This window comes from Poecilia formosa, unplaced genomic scaffold (genome assembly GCF_000485575.1).
Source record: "Poecilia formosa unplaced genomic scaffold, Poecilia_formosa-5.1.2 Scaffold7, whole genome shotgun sequence".
Classification (NCBI taxonomy): domain Eukaryota; kingdom Metazoa; phylum Chordata; class Actinopteri; order Cyprinodontiformes; family Poeciliidae; genus Poecilia; species Poecilia formosa.
The window spans coordinates 3,388,458-3,406,899 of NW_006799946.1; the positions used below are offsets into that span (position 1 = coordinate 3,388,458).

Genomic DNA, 18,442 nt, shown 5'->3' on the forward strand with positions numbered 1-18,442 from the left:
AACTCCTGCGGTTTCTGTCTAACCCAGCAAACGCGCTTCACGCGAAAGAAGGACACCTCAGAGCTACAGAGAGGACATTTAACATTTTGTTTTATCAACACTTGCCTTGACTTTGTTCCGTGTTTGTGGATGAGGCGCTTAGAACGGGAGAAAGTCAACGTCGCATGCACGTTTTCCTCAAAACACTTTTTGACGATCGGAAAAACTGTCTCTTGGGAAGCTGTACATGGTATGGTTTTTATCGAGTTTTATTTTATTTTATCTTTAACTGTATAACAATTATTATACTGTAAATATGTAAACGCTTTGTTTGTGTTAGTTATTAATGACTGACTTGTTGTTCGGAGGGGTTTACTGTACTGCAGAGTTTTAATTACCTGTGGACAGGTGTAAAGGTTAGCTCCACATGGTGCAGTTTGTTAGATTAATCGGACATGAAATAGTACAAGTAAGAACTTATTGTTTTTAAAGTACTGCTTAAAGCCAACAGCACTTCTCTGACGTGTTACAGATCGTTGTTGTTCTTGCTTTTTAGTAATTTTTTTATGTAATCTTTGTGTGCATCAGGCATGACAGGTTGGGTGGATGCAGACACAACAAAGAAGCTCCTGTCGAGTAATCGCACTAGTTTCCTGCTCAGATTATAGTTTCAGTCCAGGACTCTGCTTCAACAGTGATCCTTATCAGGAACGTTCAACAGTAACCTTTATCATCTCCAAATAAATCTCATTTATCTTATAACTTCAGAAACAAATAGACCTGGGCCAATTTCTGCTGAGCCACACTCTATTGGATGACTACAAAACTTAAATTGTACAAAGCTAATAGTTTGTGCCCTCGTTGAAGGCGCATACAGTGTCTTGTGCAGTATCTTTGCCCCTTTAAATGTTTTTACATTTTGTCACATTGCAACAACATTCTTTAATGGATTTTATTGGGATTTTATGTGATGGATCACTACAAAGTAGAACTAGTACCTGTGGAGGAAAACAGGCTAGTTCTCAAAATCTTGTAATCTGGAAGTGCAGAGTGCATTTGTATTCAAAACGTTAGGATTTCATTTGACCTGAGCATCTTCTTCCATTTTTGTTGTTGTTGTTGTTATATCCACTACCTGAAACTGCAAAAAAAAAGCCTTAAATACGTTAAATATGCATGAATAGCAAATACTACTCCAGTCGATTCATATAAAATCTTAATGCAAATGTGAAGTAAAACTTAAAAAAAGTAGGACAAACTATCAAGAAAACAATCAAAGAGAGGAGGAGATTGCTTAAGAATGGTCACTACTGTTGTCGTTGGATAATTAACTAATATTCATGATTTCTAAGTTTGCGGAGCCCTGTTTTAAGTCATGTAACACACATGAAATGCACATAATGCATTGATTTTGCAGTGTTTTGTGAAGCATCAACTTCAGAAAAGTAAAAGCAGAGTGTGGAGAAGCTTGATTTTTTTCATAGGGCAGAAAATCTGACGTAGTGAAATGAGTAACGAGTTTCAACCGTCTGAATGAGGAAAATCTCTCCTCTCTGCCAGATCTGCAAACATGATGTATATATGAGTCACCTGAAATGTCTCTACCTCCAGATCCATAGAACCTCGGAGGAATAAACAACTTTGTAGAATTTCAGCCATTGGCTGCATCGATCCTTTAAAAAAAACACACAAAAAAAAACAACTTTTGTCAAGAGCATGAAAACTTAAAACACTCCCTATTACATCAAAGCAGAGGTTGCCCAATACTATTTTCCTTATTCGGACCAACTTGCCCTGTAGGCACAACAATAGCTTGTGAATTCCTAAAATAAATGTCATTCCCCTTGTAATGCAGTGCACAGACACTCCTTACATTATACAGATGGACAGCATTGTTACTACGACAAGTGTGGAGAGATAAATCCAGCAGGAAACACAAACGCAGCTCTGGGTTTTCCAAAAAAAAAAAGTGAACTTGATAACAAAGTGATCCTTTTTGTTTACCAGCGTTTGTCATGCACAAGTGCACAGCACTAGTGGAGTGTTTACATGAGGAAAAAAAAAAAAAAATTCCCAAGAGTGCTCATTTGCTGTAAGTAACGAGATTAAAAAAAGCACATAGGCTATTTTCGTAAGCAGCTGCCTCATCTGTAAGCTATTGCTAAATAGTTGGAACAAGATGAGAATATCCGAAAGACGAACAAACAAACTGAGCGAGGAGAGCTCGACGCTCCTACGCTGTAGGATGACTGGTTTCCATTTCTGCACCTTAAGCGCAGAACAAGGCCAGATTCTTGCGTGAACCGTTTTCCTTAAGGAGGCGGGGATGTTTGTGTTTATGCGTTCATCATTTCTTTCTGTTTTTTTTTTTTTGTCTCTTCCTCACATTGGATCCTCTTATTAGTCTCATAGCTCCATACAAGTTAAGATATGCTCTCTGTTTGCTGTAGGGTTGGTATTTTTGAAAACTAAATGTTTTAAAAGTTGTATTTCAATCTGTTCCTGTACTTTTTCTTTTAAGGTGAAGACATTTTGACTTGTTGCGCGAGTTAGGCCATCTCCTCTCTCCGTTTTTTTTGTGGAAAACAGCTGACTGGTTTTAGATCCAAGTTATGTTTATTTCTTTTAAAACACTTCACTTCAAGTTATGGAGTCTTCTGTTTTGCTGCTCTGAATTTTGTCCTTGAGCTGATTAAATTCGGGGTCAAGTTCCTCTGTCCTTTTCTGTTACGCTGCACAAACTTTTCCCTTGAACAAATGAAAAGTGCTAAACTTTCGGAGACAAGTCAACAATAGGAACACAGTGAGAGCTGTCAGGCAACTTGAAGGCTGTGTTTTAGTTTTCCTGAGGGACCATCGCATCAAGAGCAGTGCTGTTTGAGGATTTACAAGCTTCCTTTTGTTTAGGCTGTACTTCATTGTGTGGAAATTACTCTGCTGTAGATGGCTGTTAGCTGTAATTAGCGATTTCCCACACCGGGGTAGTTTCGACTGCAACACCGACTCATTTTGGTTTTCCCAAATAAGAAAACGTAGCACACGTTCATCATCTTGCACCTCAAGATGCAAGATGATGCATCTTGAGGTGCATCATCTTAAGGAGGCGGGGATGTTTGTGTTTATGCGTTCATCATTTCTTTCTGTTTTTTTTTTTTTTGTCTCTTCCTCACATTGGATCCTCTTATTAGTCTCATAGCTCCATACAAGTTAAGATATGCTCTCTGTTTGCTGTAGGGTTGGTATTTTTGAATACTAAATGTTTTAGTATTTTGAACATGGAACATTTGTTCCATGTTCAAAATCGAAAAAAAAAAAAATTGCAGAAAATTGAGCACGAGGCAGCTAAGAGCAGAGTAGGAAGTTTCAAAGGAGTTATAACTAAGATTTCAAACACTGGCACCTGCAGTAATGTGAAAATTTCTGTCAGTACTTGGTAGGAAGTTAGACGTTTCTGCTCCGGTTCTGACCAGCATTTTCACTCTGATTCTCCCAGGTGTCAGCCCTCTCATTTCTCCCAACAATTGTGTCACCGTGATGCTCTACATTAGTTTTATCCAGGATCTGTCTTGCTTCTTCACTGCGTCCACAACCCTGACGTTTACTAAAAGAAAGCACTTTTTTGATCGGATCCGCATTGCACTCTGTCAGCTAAACCAAGTCAACCAAGGTGGCTGAAATGCTGCTACTTCCAGTTTTTAATTTATCTTAAGAGTCTGATTTAAAAATGGATGAAGCAATGAGTTATTGAAATTGTCAGTAATAAAATCCTCTTTCCTATATGCAAGCTGAAGGAAGGCAACAAACTTTTTTTTTTTTTTAATGTGGCTGTAAATAGAGGGGCAAAAATTGTTCCCCATCTCATGTCGGTCCATTTCAACCACAAATAAGTCTGTATTGAAGCAATGGTTAAGTGTAGCAAACTCAGAAACTAAACATAAATTGCATAGATCAGCTTTTTGAGAAACACTGAATTGATTTTGAGAATAACTAAGTATTGTTTAAATACGTTCCCTTCTCGGTGAGGCAAACATTAACTTTACTGTGAATGTTTAACCTGTATTCTATTGCAGGTTTAATAAAACATAAAAGAACACTCTGAAATCAGTATTCTTGACATTCCAGTTTTATCCAGGCAAACACCCTTTATGTGCTGGAATGATGCCACACTTCTTGTTGCCTTCACAGCAGTGAATCAAAGCCACTCGAAAGACCGGAGTCAGCGTTTGCATAACTTTGTCTCTGCAGTTATGCAAGTCCTGTAATGATGGATTATGAGACTTTAAAAAAAAAAAAAATGAAAAGGGGAACCTGAACCTTTACATCTTGAAAGCAGCTCAGCTTACCAGCTGATATGTGGCTGAATTTATTTGAAATCTAAGACACTGAACTTTTTGTCTTGTATCATAATTTCTGATACCCAGATGTTTCAGCTAACTTGTATGTAAAGTTTTTCTTTTTTTTTTTTTTTTTTTTTTAAAGCGCTAACAGTTAATTTTAGCCGTCAGATATACTATTTTAATATTCTTGCAGTGATAAAAGATGTCACTGCATGGTGACCGTGCAACTCGGGTTTAAGAATACATCTTTCATCCATTGGCAGTCAGGATTTAAAAGGTTTTCCTCTTTATCGAGGCATAAGGGTTGTGACCTCTCCACAGCATTTGGATTGGCATTCTTATCTGGCTAGGATTTATTTTTTATTTTTTTGCATCCACAGCTGGACTGCACAGCTGTTTGTGGCACGTTGGAGAATATTTTATGGCCTTAAAATCCTGAGTCTCTAAGAACAAGTTGCATGTTTTGGTTTCGGAGTACTTCAGTAATTTTCCCCACAGGTTAAGGAACACATGTTTTAATTTATTTTTATTTGATTCAGGCAACCAGGATAGAAACCATTGTATATTTCACATCTTTTCCCTGTTCTCCATTTAAGGAGAACACCTTAATTGCAATTGCATTATATTGCTATGCTTTAGAAATATTACGGTAAATAATGACGTGATTATTAAGACTTTAAAACTTGCCTGCTTGCTGAGGAGGCAGTTCAGCCATTTTATTCAGGCGTTTTTGAGTTTCAACTTAATTTTGTTTATTATTTTTTTTAATGTATATAATTTCTCACTCTAAACAAGATTAAGAAATCATCATGTTTTTCACGTCAACCCCTCCCACCCCCAAAATCACTGAGGCTGGTTCTGTTTGGGTCTTCTTGCAACACGTCATTGATCTGACATGTTTTGTTTTTAGTGACTTTGTGTAAACGAATTTACACACAAAAAAAAAAAAAAAAAAAAAAACTGCTGAGCTATAGACATACTCTTATGTTACACAAACATATCATTTAAAAAAAAAAGAAAGAAAAACTTCCCCAGAACCTTAAAAATACTGCGCGATATTATGACTTTAAAAGAAAATGTACTTATAAAGACAGATCATTCAGAGTAATTATAAGCGGGCGAACCGTACTCAATCACTGCTCCACCTCTACAGCCCCATTCATTTTCTTAATGACTCCCAAATGTTTCCTCCCCTTCTCCCTCTGACTCGACCCCTTCCTTCCAGCGCGTCTTTTCCTGCAGTCACTTTGTGAATGAGTCTCACGGAGCTGCTGCAGTCATGCTTAGATTGCAGGTTTGCAAACGGCTCCGATAAGACGCCCGGCTGCTGTGGTCACAGCGAAGTAAGCGTGACAGAAATCGGCTATAGTTCGGACAAGGTGTCCTTGGAGGAAGTTGACTTTGGCGTAATGTTGTCAAAAATGTGTCTTGTATGGGAGATAACCTTGTCATTTACCTTAAGCCTAGATCGCCAGCTTCTGTTTCAGTAACACACTTAAAATGTAACATGCAGTGCTTTGGGAAAATACCCAAACCCCCTCTTTTACATTTTAACCACAAACATAACATTTTTTTAGGGTTATTTTGTTTAAATTACAATGAAGTTTGTAATTATGGTGTAATATTTGGGGAGCTTCAAGCGTTATGAAATTTTTTTTTCCAAGCACGTGTAGGCTCATAGTCTAGTTCCACCGATTTTTATTGGAATAGTTGTGTTTTTATCATAGTGACACTAGCTTTTGTGTCATTGCTTCCTATAGATGTCTTTACTTTTTTTTTCATTTTCTTAAAGCCCAACATTTTTATTATTTTTATTTTTTTCAGTTGGTTGGATTTAATTAGCTCAGTCTTCGGGGTTTGTAAGAAGATTTAATCCCAGTTTTGTTACACTTGGAAGTGTGCCCGCATTTGAGATTACTCCGATCCGTTAGACTTGTCAGGAAGATATTCCTCTCTCAGTTTGTTGCATCATCTGTTTTTAATCGTGGATGATGATGTGCTCTGGAAAAAAAAAAAAAAAAGCAGTAAAAAAGACCTTTTCCCATGAGCAGCTGCGATTAGAGGTGTAGTTAGTGCGATCATGAGTTTCACAGCTGCTGCAGGGAGAGGCCCATATGTGCTACAATACAATATCTCACTTCCAGTTCTGTGTTGTTTATCCTGTTTTTTTTTTTTCTTGTTTTTTTTCCTCCTCACATTTTTGCTCATCAATCCTTGCCGTCAGTGTCATCGCTTATTCGGTTGTGTCAGCTGCTTGGCATCCTTCTGTAGTCCATCTGCAAACCTCCGACTACGTCAAAGCCCACAGTGTTTCTGATTAAGGCCAGAGAAGTGGCAAACAAAGGAAATTGTTAATGTAAAAATGAAAGGAAATTTTAGTTAAGTTTTTAGTTCTTTTATAGTTATACTTTTTATTGTAACATTACATAGATTGAAGTAAATGTATTCCAATAAAACAAATTAATATTGGAGTTGTCAAAAAAAAAATAAAGATGCTGTCAGTTCATCTCCAGGGTTGTTTGTTTTTTTGCAGTGGGAAGCTCACTGCACAACTCACAGACCTAATTAATTCCCATGTTGTATTACAATGTTAGTACTGTTTAATGTTCTGGCTCATCACTTTAAAAATATTACTTGTTTTGCTAGAACCTGACTGAGTACAGAACCATTGTACATTTCCTTGCGGTTTCAGGGTCTCTTTCCACTTGACGTGGGCTGGTAAAATTACAGCATAGTGGTATTTAAACAGAAAAAAATTAAACGTGAGCAAATTAATCTTTTAATTAAAAAAAAAAATCTGTTGCTGCTAACATATAAATATTAAATGCTGATGGTGTTTGGCATATGTAAAGATGAGCAGAAATATCAAAATCCACTCAGTTAATTAGTAAATTTCAAGTCGGTTTGCTTAGTGTAAAACATTTATCTGCTGGGACACAACCTGCCTTCAGTTGCTTCACAGAGAATGGCTATGCTTACTTTTTAAACCTCTTTATTTTAATTAAAGCAATATATTTCTACTTTTATATTCTCACCAGGATTGTCAGTAAAAATCTTCCCAAACTCTCTCAATTTTCTTGTTGGTGAGGGGAAAAAGAAGCCTTGCTTATAGGCCAGCTGGCCAGCAGTGCAGCAACAGGTTCATTTTATAGGAATTATTAGCAATTTCTGTCACATTTTGAAACCTTGATGCATTTTGATACTGGTAATCCGGCCTTTGCTTGCTGTCATTTCTGCGGGATTCACTTCTGCTTGTTTAAATTTTTTCACACTCAGCAAAGTTGTGTTCTTAATCTATCGCTTACCCATCTTCACCGTGTTTTTCAGCTGGCTTTGTGCTGCTTAAAAATGAAATGCTTCCAAAATTCTGTTATGCGTTACCAGGTCTGCTTGTACCAACATCTTTTTTTTTTTACTGTAGTTTTCTCGTAACCGGGGGAAACGGGGGTGCTCAACTGGACTTCCGTTATATAAGTGGGACGAGTCGTCCCTGAGGTTGGATGTTTTGGATATTTTTAAATACATTTCTCCTCCGTGTCACTGTGATTTCTGGCCTGATTATTCTCCAGCTGAGAGAACACATGATGACAACATCCAGCTCCACTTTATTTAACACGTGTACTGCTACTTCAAAACATGGGGTGGGGAGGAAGAAAAAGAAAACAGGATACCAGCAAATAGCAACAGATTCACACCTCCACAGTACTGTAAGTGAATGTATTTTTTTTTATTTTTATTTTTTATTTTTTGAATGGAGAGGCTGGCCAGTTGGTGGGTGGATGAGCGAGTGAAAGGTGAAGAGGTGGTTTGGAGGTGCGAATCATAATCCACGTGGGTGGTGGGAAGCACGGTTAGCTGCGTCACTGTGTTGCATAAGAACATACGTAGGCAGAGGGGATGCAGATCTGAAGTAATGAGCGTGGGGAGCCGTTGGTCCTATTTGGGAGCTCCGATGAGACGAGAGATGGTTATTGTTCGAGCTGTCAGCAGTCCAACCATGTGTTCTTAGCAGACTAATTAGAGTTGCTGCGATGGCTGTTTTCCAGAGTGTAGTTGGTGCGTTAGAGTGATTAGCAATCGCGTGATTAAAAAGCTGAATAGGGAATTTAATCTCTGTTTTACCGTATGAACCTAAAGGTATTTTGAGAAAGGGGGGGAAAAAAAAAAAAAAGCACCACTTAATGGTCAGCCTGAACTATAGGAGCGGTTTTCCCTCATTGGTTTTCTGAGATGTCGGAGGATGTTTGAGGTTTGGCTTGAGTGATCCTAAATGAGGATGTCTGCGGAAAATACAAGGATTTTGAGCTATTTAAGATGGAATGTAATGTTTTCCATGTGGGCTGTCAGGCATGCCGGTTTTCCCTGTGGACTGACTTCCCACCCTCTGCCCAGTTTATCTTCTTTCAAATAAATATTTGTATTGTAGCAAGATTTCTGAGCGCTTGTTACGATGTTGCCATACTCTTTGCCACACTTAAACCCAAGCTTAGTATGTAAACATCAAGCGTGCTGTCAATGCTGTCCTTTTTGCTCCACCACTTCCCCTTCCTGGCCTTCATCCGGATGTGATGGTGCCATGTTTTCACATTGAGTTTGCCAACTTGACCGGAACCGTTGTCACGTGGTTGAACTGTGGAAGAGCAATAAACTTTAAGTGCTGCAAGCTTGGATAGGTGATGAAGTCAGAAATCACCCTATTCCAGAGGGCATATGTCCTCATTTTTAACTTCCCCCCACCATTGTTTTTTCAGATCGTTATTCACAATATTTTACCAAGGTTGTTATGTACACACAGCTGAACTTTGACATCAATAAATGTTACACTTGTTGCCCAATATGAAAGTCATGATTGTAAAGTCTCAGTGATTAGAAGGAAGTTGGTAGAGAAATTGGTCTGAGTATTGACTTGGAGACCTAGTATGCCAAGCACCCTATTCAGAGATTTAAGAGCTCTGTGACCAGCCTGGTCTGCTTGTAATTCTCCACAGTGGTAAGTGACGGCTCGTGACAAATTGCAGTTTACATAAAACTCTCTCTGCATTGAGTTAGACGATGCGACTTGCTTCTTTTGTTCTTTCCAACGCCGTTACTCTGATGTGCGTGGGCACATGTTTCTCCCAAATGTCCAGAATAGCACCCTTTATCTGGAAATATTAAGTAGTGAATGGAAGCAGCTGAAAGTATTGTCTTACGTAACTATTGTGTTTTACTCAAGGGGTTCAGCCGCACTACAGTATCTGGAGACACTTGAAAATTCTTACTTGAAAACAGTATGAAGTATTTATTCAGGCTATGTTCAATACCAACGTTAATCCGAAAAGCAATAAACAGAAATGTTTGATGGAGCAAATAATTTCTCCAACACTTTTAGGCCAGAAATTAGTATTGACTCCTAAAATGTTGTATATCTCCATTTCATATTTTCTGCTGTCTTTTTTTGTTTGTTTTTTTTGTCATTTGCAGTTCTTTGGTAGAGTGCGCATGCTGGAGCACTGGTAAACCTTTTGCCTCCAGATTAAGCTCTAATCTGTGTCCCATTTCCCTCCGTCTGCCCTCTTGGGATGAGCAGACACAGGTTTTAGACCAAATTCTGTCCTATCCTGATCTCTTACAAGCTTTTGGTTTAGGGCTTAATTGTTGAAAGTCTTCTTGCCACAGCGGTAAAGTGCCGTGTTTCATTCATTTGGTGGCAACTTGACTTTTTTTTTTCTTTTTTTTTGACGTGGAGCAGCATTATGAGCAGGAAACTGAAAGAAAACTCTGATTCTGAATAAGACGAGCCTCTGTTCATAACAGAAGTTAGAAGCTGTGCTCAATGAAATTGAAGGGCAACGTAGTGAGAAGTGTCGAGATGCGTTTATCTACTAAAGTACAGCACGCTCCCACTTTTAAATTACGTTCATAGCTAAAGTAGAATCTCCTTGTTGATCAAAACTTTCAGGTTGACGATGGTTTAACCAATCGTTTAATCATTAAGCGATTTTTCAAGCTCCCGTTTCAAGTAAACGTTCTGCCGCAAGTCCCTCTTTCTCCACTGTCAGACCTTTCATTTTAATAAGGATTATCCCAGTCTGTTCGGAAAAGCAGGTGAGGGGTGTGACCCTCTTAGAGAAAACACCTGTTTCTCCTATGTAAAGCAGCTCGTCAACATTTAAAACAAACGCTTCGGGGCATTGCTTTTCAGGGCGCCGAGTTCATTCTGCCGCTCGGCCCTGTTGGGCAACATTCAGAAAGACGCTCTAAAGCCTTTCTTTCTGTCGAACCACATTACATGTGGGCAGCCACGCTGTCCTCAGCACTTCCATCTGTCTCTTTAACGTACATTTGTGGTGCGTCAGCCACAGATGGAGGAGCTGATGGTCTTAAGTTACACTGTCCCTGTTGGCAGTTGGTAACGTTAGTTTTAGCAAACATCCCCTGATCCTGCTGATAAACAGAACACACACTGACCAGATGCTACCTTCCTCATTCCGTTTCACACGTCTGACAACAGTTTCCTTTTTTTTTTTTTTTTGTAAATCCAAAACAACGGAATAGGGATTAAAACACATTTGTGCTTTTTGAGTGGTATTACAGCAATGTAAGGTTTTATTTTTTGGTTTATAGCAAACTATACTATGCTGTCTGCTTTTCATCTGGTGTGTTTTACTGATGTCTTGATTGTAAAATTTGAACCTGGAGTTAGGGCAAAAAATGCCAACGTATTGGTCAGACTCATTTGAATTTCTTACATTTACAAAAGAAAATAAATAAATAAAACATGTTCTCACTAACTGGCACTGTATGGCCTCAGAAGTATATCTAGGTCAAGAAAACAGTTGTTATAATGGTACTTACGACAACATGGCAAAAAAAATGTTAAAGGACATATTTTTTTAATTCAAAAGAATAATAAAAATATGTATAAAACAAATACTGTTTCTGGAACATTTGACTTTATAACGAGGTATGAAATCGAGTATAAGAATTGGCAAAGGGGCAAATTGACTCAGAGTCATATGAACCAAGATGCCTCCGAACTGGGAAAGGGTTTCAAATTCTTTCAATCAAGTTTTTTGTGTTCTCCTATAAAGGCAAAATTAGAAGGATTGAAAAATACCCCAAAATCAGGCCAAACCCCTGAAAGTTAAAACATCTTCATATGGGTAGCTAAGTAGCTTCGGGGGGCTAATTAACTTCTCCAGCCGTCACCAGGTCCACTCTGAAGTGGGAAACGCAACAGCGATCAGGACATGTTGAATGTGGGTGGGGAACCTGTAGTGTGTGCATTTACGCAATTATCTATACCAGTGCTATCTTGGCACAGCTCTTTTTAATAGCAGCCATTATCGGAACAGATTGGCCTCATCTCTTTTAATGAAATGAAACTTAAAAAAATATATATATATTCAAAAGTGAGACAAAGCTGTGTAGAAACACTGAAAAGTTACCTCCAGCTGTTAAACATTTAGACTTTCCACACCAGGCATTTGTTTTGCGAACAGGGTTTTACAGTTTTAGTGTTGGTCTTCACTCGTGCGGACATGGAATTTCCCCCTCAGTCTTAACCTTCCTGCATGTGAAGCGTCTTTTTTTTTTTTTTTACAACTCTGACTCAGATTTTCCTCTTTCTTGCTGACTTCTATAAACACAGTTGTCACATTTCAGGTTTTCCAGCTCTCCACAGTGCTGTTTACCTCACTGCTTTGCTTCTGTTGAGTAATATGCTTATTCTTTTTCGTCTCCCCTCAGTCTGAGAGAACATCGAGGCGAAGGAGGGGGGGTGGGAAAAAATGAAGTTTCTCACCAGTGTGAGTTACCGCCACGCTCACCAGATGTGTACGTGTTCATCGGAGGCCATCAGAAGCTGAAGACAGGTCGTTTTTTTATAAGGTAAGTGCTGACTGCTAGTTAAAATCTGACTTCGCTCTGAACAGATGGTTCCAAAACGGCACTTCAGGACATCTTACTGGCGATGTTTTGGCATGCAGTACTCCTCCTGTGTGACCGTTAACAGATTTCTGCTGCGTGAGTGTGCAGCAGAACGGATCTTAATCAAGCATGGGGGTATTGCTGTAAGTCCAGAGCTCGAGGCGCAAATCTAATCTCTTTGGCACATTATACAGTAAATCAGAACTGTGGTTAAGTCGAGTGCCTGCCAACTCGGAACAGCTACAGCGTGGATTTATGACTGGACTTACTATGGGAGCTTATTTCAGTCTCTCTTTATTTGGGTCTGAGACTGATGAACCACTCCGTGACACTGGCTCAGATTTTTTCATTTGTTTTAATCTTGAGGTGTCCATGTAATGCTTTGGGCCTTGGTGGGTTATTATGGAAACAAGCGGTCCGAGAGAGATGGGCCGGTCGGCGCCAGTTTTAGCTGCAGCATCCAATGGGAATGATGTCCCCATGCCTAGACAGGGCAGACGCTGATGGATGGCCTAGCTTTCTGCCAGTTTCTAGTCCCACGTCGGAGCCCTTGTTATGAAAATATGGATGGAAGCAGGCTGATGGGCCGCAGAGAGATGACATCTGCTCCTGTGATGGATGATCACCTGCACTGCATCCACAAGAGATGGAGATGACGCAGAATTGTGGCCAGAGTTCTTAGAAATTTAGCCCCTCCACGCTTCCGTTTGGATTGTGCCTGACTCAAAAGTATGCAAATCTCTGGTTAAAGAGACATGCGTAGTTTTTGAGGTGCAGAGAAATTAGGGGTGTTATTTCACACAATCTGTATGAATCAGAAAAATAATGTATTATGAAAAAAAATATACAGAAAAGATGCAATTTGACTGGATTGGAGTGAAAACCCCTAAAAAAATCACTGTTGAATCAGTTTTTGATTTAGTTACCTCATTCAGTCTTCAGTTCACAGCTGACATGATGAATTGCTGACATTTGCTCTTCCATATCTTTACACAATCCAGGTTAAAAATAGGTTAAAGTAGATAAAAAGTATATCATTGCACAAATGTATCAGGAAAAGATTAAAAATTAATCCATGTTAACATGTATACAAGAACAGATTAAATGAAAAGTTATAGATTGAAGCTGCAGAAGAAGGCTGACAAGATGCAGGTATACAGCAATGGTGGTTCAGGGATTTCTTACAAAGTCTCATTTTTTTCTGCAGGTGAAATATCCAATCTTCTGTCTTCACCATGTTTAGAGTACTGTTTCAGGGTGGAATCCCTGTTTTATTTGTGACAACAAAATATAAATCGCCTGCTAAGATCCCCTAAAACTTTGTTGAAGAATATGAGATGTCCTGACGAAACCAAACTTGGACATTTAGGCCACATTTCCAAAATGAATAGTTGTCATGAAACAAACTTGAGTATTTCTTAAAGAACACCACACACACGGTAAAAACTGGTGACATTTGCCTCATTGACGGGGCTTATACTAGTTGTGAAGGAAGACGACAAACTTTCTGGAGGAACATGTTGGATTTAAGCCAGTTTTTCCATAGTTGAGGGGTTCCCAAAACTGGCATTTCATTAATGAAAGAGCAAAAGGATTCCACCCAGCCACTCTTTTCAAAGAGATTAAATTGAGAATGATTTTTTTTTTTTTCTATTTTTTTCAGTTGCCCTAATGCTCTTCCATAGTATTGTTACCATTCTTCTAAATCCTCAAAATTTCACTTTTCCCTGAATACTGGGAATTTTATGTGACCTTGAGGCCACTAAAGAGAAAAACATTACTGTAGTGCAGAATAAGAAAAGGCACGCAATATTTACTTTCCTTTTCTGCCCTGATATGTAAATCTGCTCCCTCAAAGGGGGCTGAGTCACGTTAGCCCCCCCCCTCCGGCCTATAAAGAAGTGGTGTTAATGGTAGCATTCACAGAGGTGATTTCTAGCCTGCCTCTTTGTGCCAGCACTGGTGGCCTTGGGCTGGCTGATTGATATTTGTTGTTCTGTATTGAACTCTGGTTTATATCGCTTTAGCTGCAGCTCCATGGGGGCTTTGCTTGTGGCACATTCAGTTCTACGCAGACCTCCCATCGAGACGTCACCGCCAAGAATGACCGTGAACTCCCGCTCCTGCACAGGGCTCAAGGACAAACTTTGTTCCTCCAATGTGACCCATTTCTGGCAGCAGAAATGAGGGACAGATTTGTGTGCAAGTCTGTAGCAGGACCTAGCCTACTTCTTCTACCCTACTTTATCCCCAGTCTTGTTGTTGGAGCTGATCAGAGTTACACACATTACACCGTCTCTTTTTGCTAAATTTGGAGAAGATGCTGGTTTACAAAATGAGGGTGTTTTGAGTGGTGTTTAGCTAAGGCATACAGCTGTTCAGATTTTAGCGACTGAATTTGAAAATGTTTATATTTGTGAGATACAGCCGTATTTGTGGGCATTATTTGCTGCAGTTTTCAAAATAAATTCTTAATATGTATAGTTAAACTTTTATAACGATTTTTTTTTTATTGATGTCACAATAACAAAATTTACAATTAAGTATTTCTGGCTATGCATCAGACAGTGTTTACAGTCGGAGCCCCATAAATGTATAATTAATTAACTGTTTAGTCATTTTAAATTGATAATCACTGAATGTCTCATGAAGTCAGTGGGAAATAAACGGTTCAAATAACAAACTGTCAGTTTTTCCAAGTTCATGAAAAATTTTAATTTTTATCAGTTTCTAGTTGATGGTAGTTTCAGCCACGATTGATAAAATGAAGAGACTGAAAATGAGCCGTTTCCAGTATCTATGATGCGTGTAAAAATGAAGACAAATAAAGCACTGAGACGCAAGGGGGTATTTAAAGAGATATTTCATTCACCACTCTCAACAAAAAGCCTAGGAAGAAATATTTTGAACGCTCTCATATTCTGGTTCTGAAAGAGAAATTGTCTTGCATCAGCTTGAAGGCTTTATCCTTGATGCCTGTATGGTTTTTTATTTTTTTATTTTAAAGAACTGAAAATAGTGAAAAGAGCTCAATAGTTCTTTTACTCAAAGCTGTTTTTCTTTTTTCCACAGCTATTCATTTCTTTCCTTTCTCTTTATTCTCTTGTCCAACAAAGGAAGCTCAGGGCTTTGCTGATGTTTCTTTGGTTAGAGGAAATGGCAGAGGACTGAAGCAGGGAGAAGGAGGTGTATCTGTATCAGGGAGAGGCTGGGCTGTGTTGTGAGGAAGAGGAGGAGGGAACATATGAAAGCTGAGGAAGGGGAGGGGACTGAGCTCTTATTCACATTGGTGGCATTTGTCTTGAGAATGAGCTGGTTCTTTTATTTTTTGGAGGGGGATTTGGAGGTTGTTTTTTTTTTTTTTTGAGGGAGGGTGGCTTTTAGAAACAGAACATAGCGAGGGAGCGAGCTTACATCTTAGAAACGTTGTGATATAAGCTGGGTTATCAGGAGGAGCTGGTCTGACACCAAAGCAGCCATGCAAGGAACAAACTGGGGTAAGAAACTCTGAGGGTTGGACTGTTGGAGAAATGGATCGTTGCCTTTATTTACTTTTGTAGCAAGAGAGACAGGATGTTTGTACGGCTTGTTCGTTTTTATACTTGTGCAGTTGGTTCGTGGGAATCTTGCAGGTTTATTGCACAAAAAAAAAAGGCTTTTTAAAGTTGTGAGGGAAAAGAAAGCTATGTAAGCGACTCCGATCTTGTATCAGTCTAAAATACAAGCTACTTTTACAAATGAGCTTTTTTAAAATTCAGTTTCAGCTCCTTAGAAACAAAAAAAAAATCTTATGTCACATTCATATGGAAACCTTTTTGATACTAAAACTAAGAATTTTTTTTTTAGTTAAACTTACTCAACTTGCTGAAAAAAAACAAACTTTTTAAAAGAGTCAGAACTCTTTTAAAGCATTTCTACTTCTGTTTTCTTGTTTTTCTTTATTCACTGTTTTTAAAATCAACACCAACTTTCAATGGTTTAGTTATTTCCTGTGCAGCTGCTGCAAAATATTTAAGATCAATGTGAGGAAAAAATCCTGGATTTTGGAAAAAAATAAAAATATGAACAACCACAGAAGCCAGTTATCCCAACACTGCATACACCTGCATTACCACTAAACCATGACCATCGTTCCAATCAGCATTGGAGGGAAGAAGTACAAGGAAAATACCATCCAAGTAGTCAGAGAGAGACTTCAGCTTGCATGCAAAGCTACTTTATTGGGAATTTGTGTAGTACTTAAGGTGATACAAGGGAAATTTATTCATATTAAGTGTGGTGAATATGCCTGGAAAAATCAATGACATTGAAAATACAAAGAAGATAAGAAGATAGTTCTGTTGGATACAGAAATATAAAGAGATGCATTAACTGTTGCAGCTTTCCACATAATTTTTCTGCAACAAATGTCAGTAAACATGGTTTTGAAATCCTGCCAGCAGCTAATTGGCGTCAACATCAGCATCGTTAACAGCCTTACTTGGGAATATTTACACGTTTCATTGTGGCTGCAGTTTTTGCCAGGTCCGTCTGCGAGGTGTCTGGCTGCAGAAAGCTGGGTTGTCGTCGGAACCAAAATAGCATTGTCACACTTTTGCCCTCTGTTCCACTTTCTGAAGGGAGGGAGAGGAATAAAGAGGTGGGAGAGGGTGGGGGTACAGAGTGAGATTCAGAAGTTTTAAGTGGTAGGAGAGTGGAGGAGGGGATCTCCAGACATGCAGACGTTCCCTGCAGAAAACTTAAGGTGCCCTCTCTTCCGGAAAATGTCCCTCTTGAGGCTCTCGAAAGGTGACGCCCCCAGTTGAGGGCTGACATTTTCAATTGGGGCACGTTCAACGTTTTACCTGGTGCGAGGCGTATTTTTAGCTTCTGTGGATATGCGTTTATGGTGTGGCGCAAATAAAGAGGGATTTAGCTCAAGTTCCTTCAGTTTGGGTCAAAGCAGGTTTGTGTGATGCTGGAGTTGAGGTATGCACTGTAATCATAAAAACCACTCCTGTAATCCAGTTTTTGTATTTCTAACGCCTGTAATGAGACAGTCTCTGGCACAGCCAGACAGGAAGTGACTCTCATTGCCAGTAAATATACATTCATAAAGGCCTACTGTGTGTGGATTGGTGTTTGCTAGCTGAGAGACTGTAGTAAGACACTGCAGTTATTTTAGAGCAGATCGTTTCACATTATGTGTGAATGTATGAATCTGCAAACTGAAATCCCAGCAAAAACTTCTCAACGTTGTGCTTTGAGGCATCATTTAAACACAAGGGATAAGAGGAGTTGGATATATCTTCTAGTTGTTTTTTTTCCCCTAATTGCTAATTATCTAATCCAGTTCAAATCTGCTTTTAGATAAAAATGAAAGACGTACAGACAGACTGGTCATTGGCGTCAAGTTAAACTAAGCATAAGTGAAGAAGCACGGATATATATATTTTTTCCCAACAGACTTTACAGTTCAGTCATTTTTAATGGAAGCCTGAAAAAGTGACTCTATAACCAGAATTCCTTTCAGTTGTAAATGTTGCTGTTGACACTGCTGGTCAGCTGGCTAAAAGAAGGCTACTTACATTTAACATCTTACAAATTCAACCGTTTGTGAATATTTCCTGTCACATCGTCCAGTGGATCTGGACCTTCTCTCTGTCCATTTTAAAAGGGAACAGTGTTATTAAAACATATTTCTCTAGTGGATTTTGCGTGACATCCTGCCAAGTGTTTCTAGTTAACCAGGGAAGCGGGCTTAGCAGGACACTAATAATGGTTAATGTTCCACTGGATGTCAACAGGATGGTCTTTCCTTCCTGTTCATCACATTGTTGTTCCTTGTCCTGCTCCGTTTAAATCAATCTTACAACAAATTCAGTAGAAGCTCTTTGCATTTCTTTTAGTTGTGATCGTTATAAGAAAACGTCTCGGGTTAATTTGTTTGCTCTCCTCAGCTGGAGCAGCACACATTCCTCCGGTCGGAGGAGTGACTGAAAGGCATTAAAACCCTTAAAGGCTTTCCCCAGACAAAAACAGTCTGCTCCGTCAGAATCAGCTGACAGCGTAGACTTTATGTGGGCAGCTGAAATGTCGCCTACATGCTGTACCGTGTTTGTTGTTGTTCCTGTCAGATGTGGTCCATTTGCAGTAATTGCTTCAATGGGTTTTTGACTGTCTAAAGCAGTGGGTGTAAATCGCCTATTTAATTTTACAACCATATTTTTTTTTTG

The 18,442-nt window shown here is 39.0% G+C and overlaps 1 protein-coding gene across 2 annotated transcripts in view; it reads left to right on the forward strand.

Moving 5' to 3' along the window:
- The window catches only part of LOC103151646 (leucine zipper tumor suppressor 2), a 27,176-nt gene continuing 8,734 nt past the window's right edge, over positions 1-18,442 (forward strand). The window contains exons 1-2 of one of the 2 annotated variants that reach the window (XM_007571819.2): positions 1-229; positions 12,048-12,188. The gene's annotated coding sequence lies outside the window, so the exon portion shown is untranslated. Of the gene's footprint in view, positions 230-12,047; positions 12,189-15,510; positions 15,725-18,442 lie in introns of those variants that run through there. The other variant, XM_016681720.1, reaches the window with a different exon arrangement.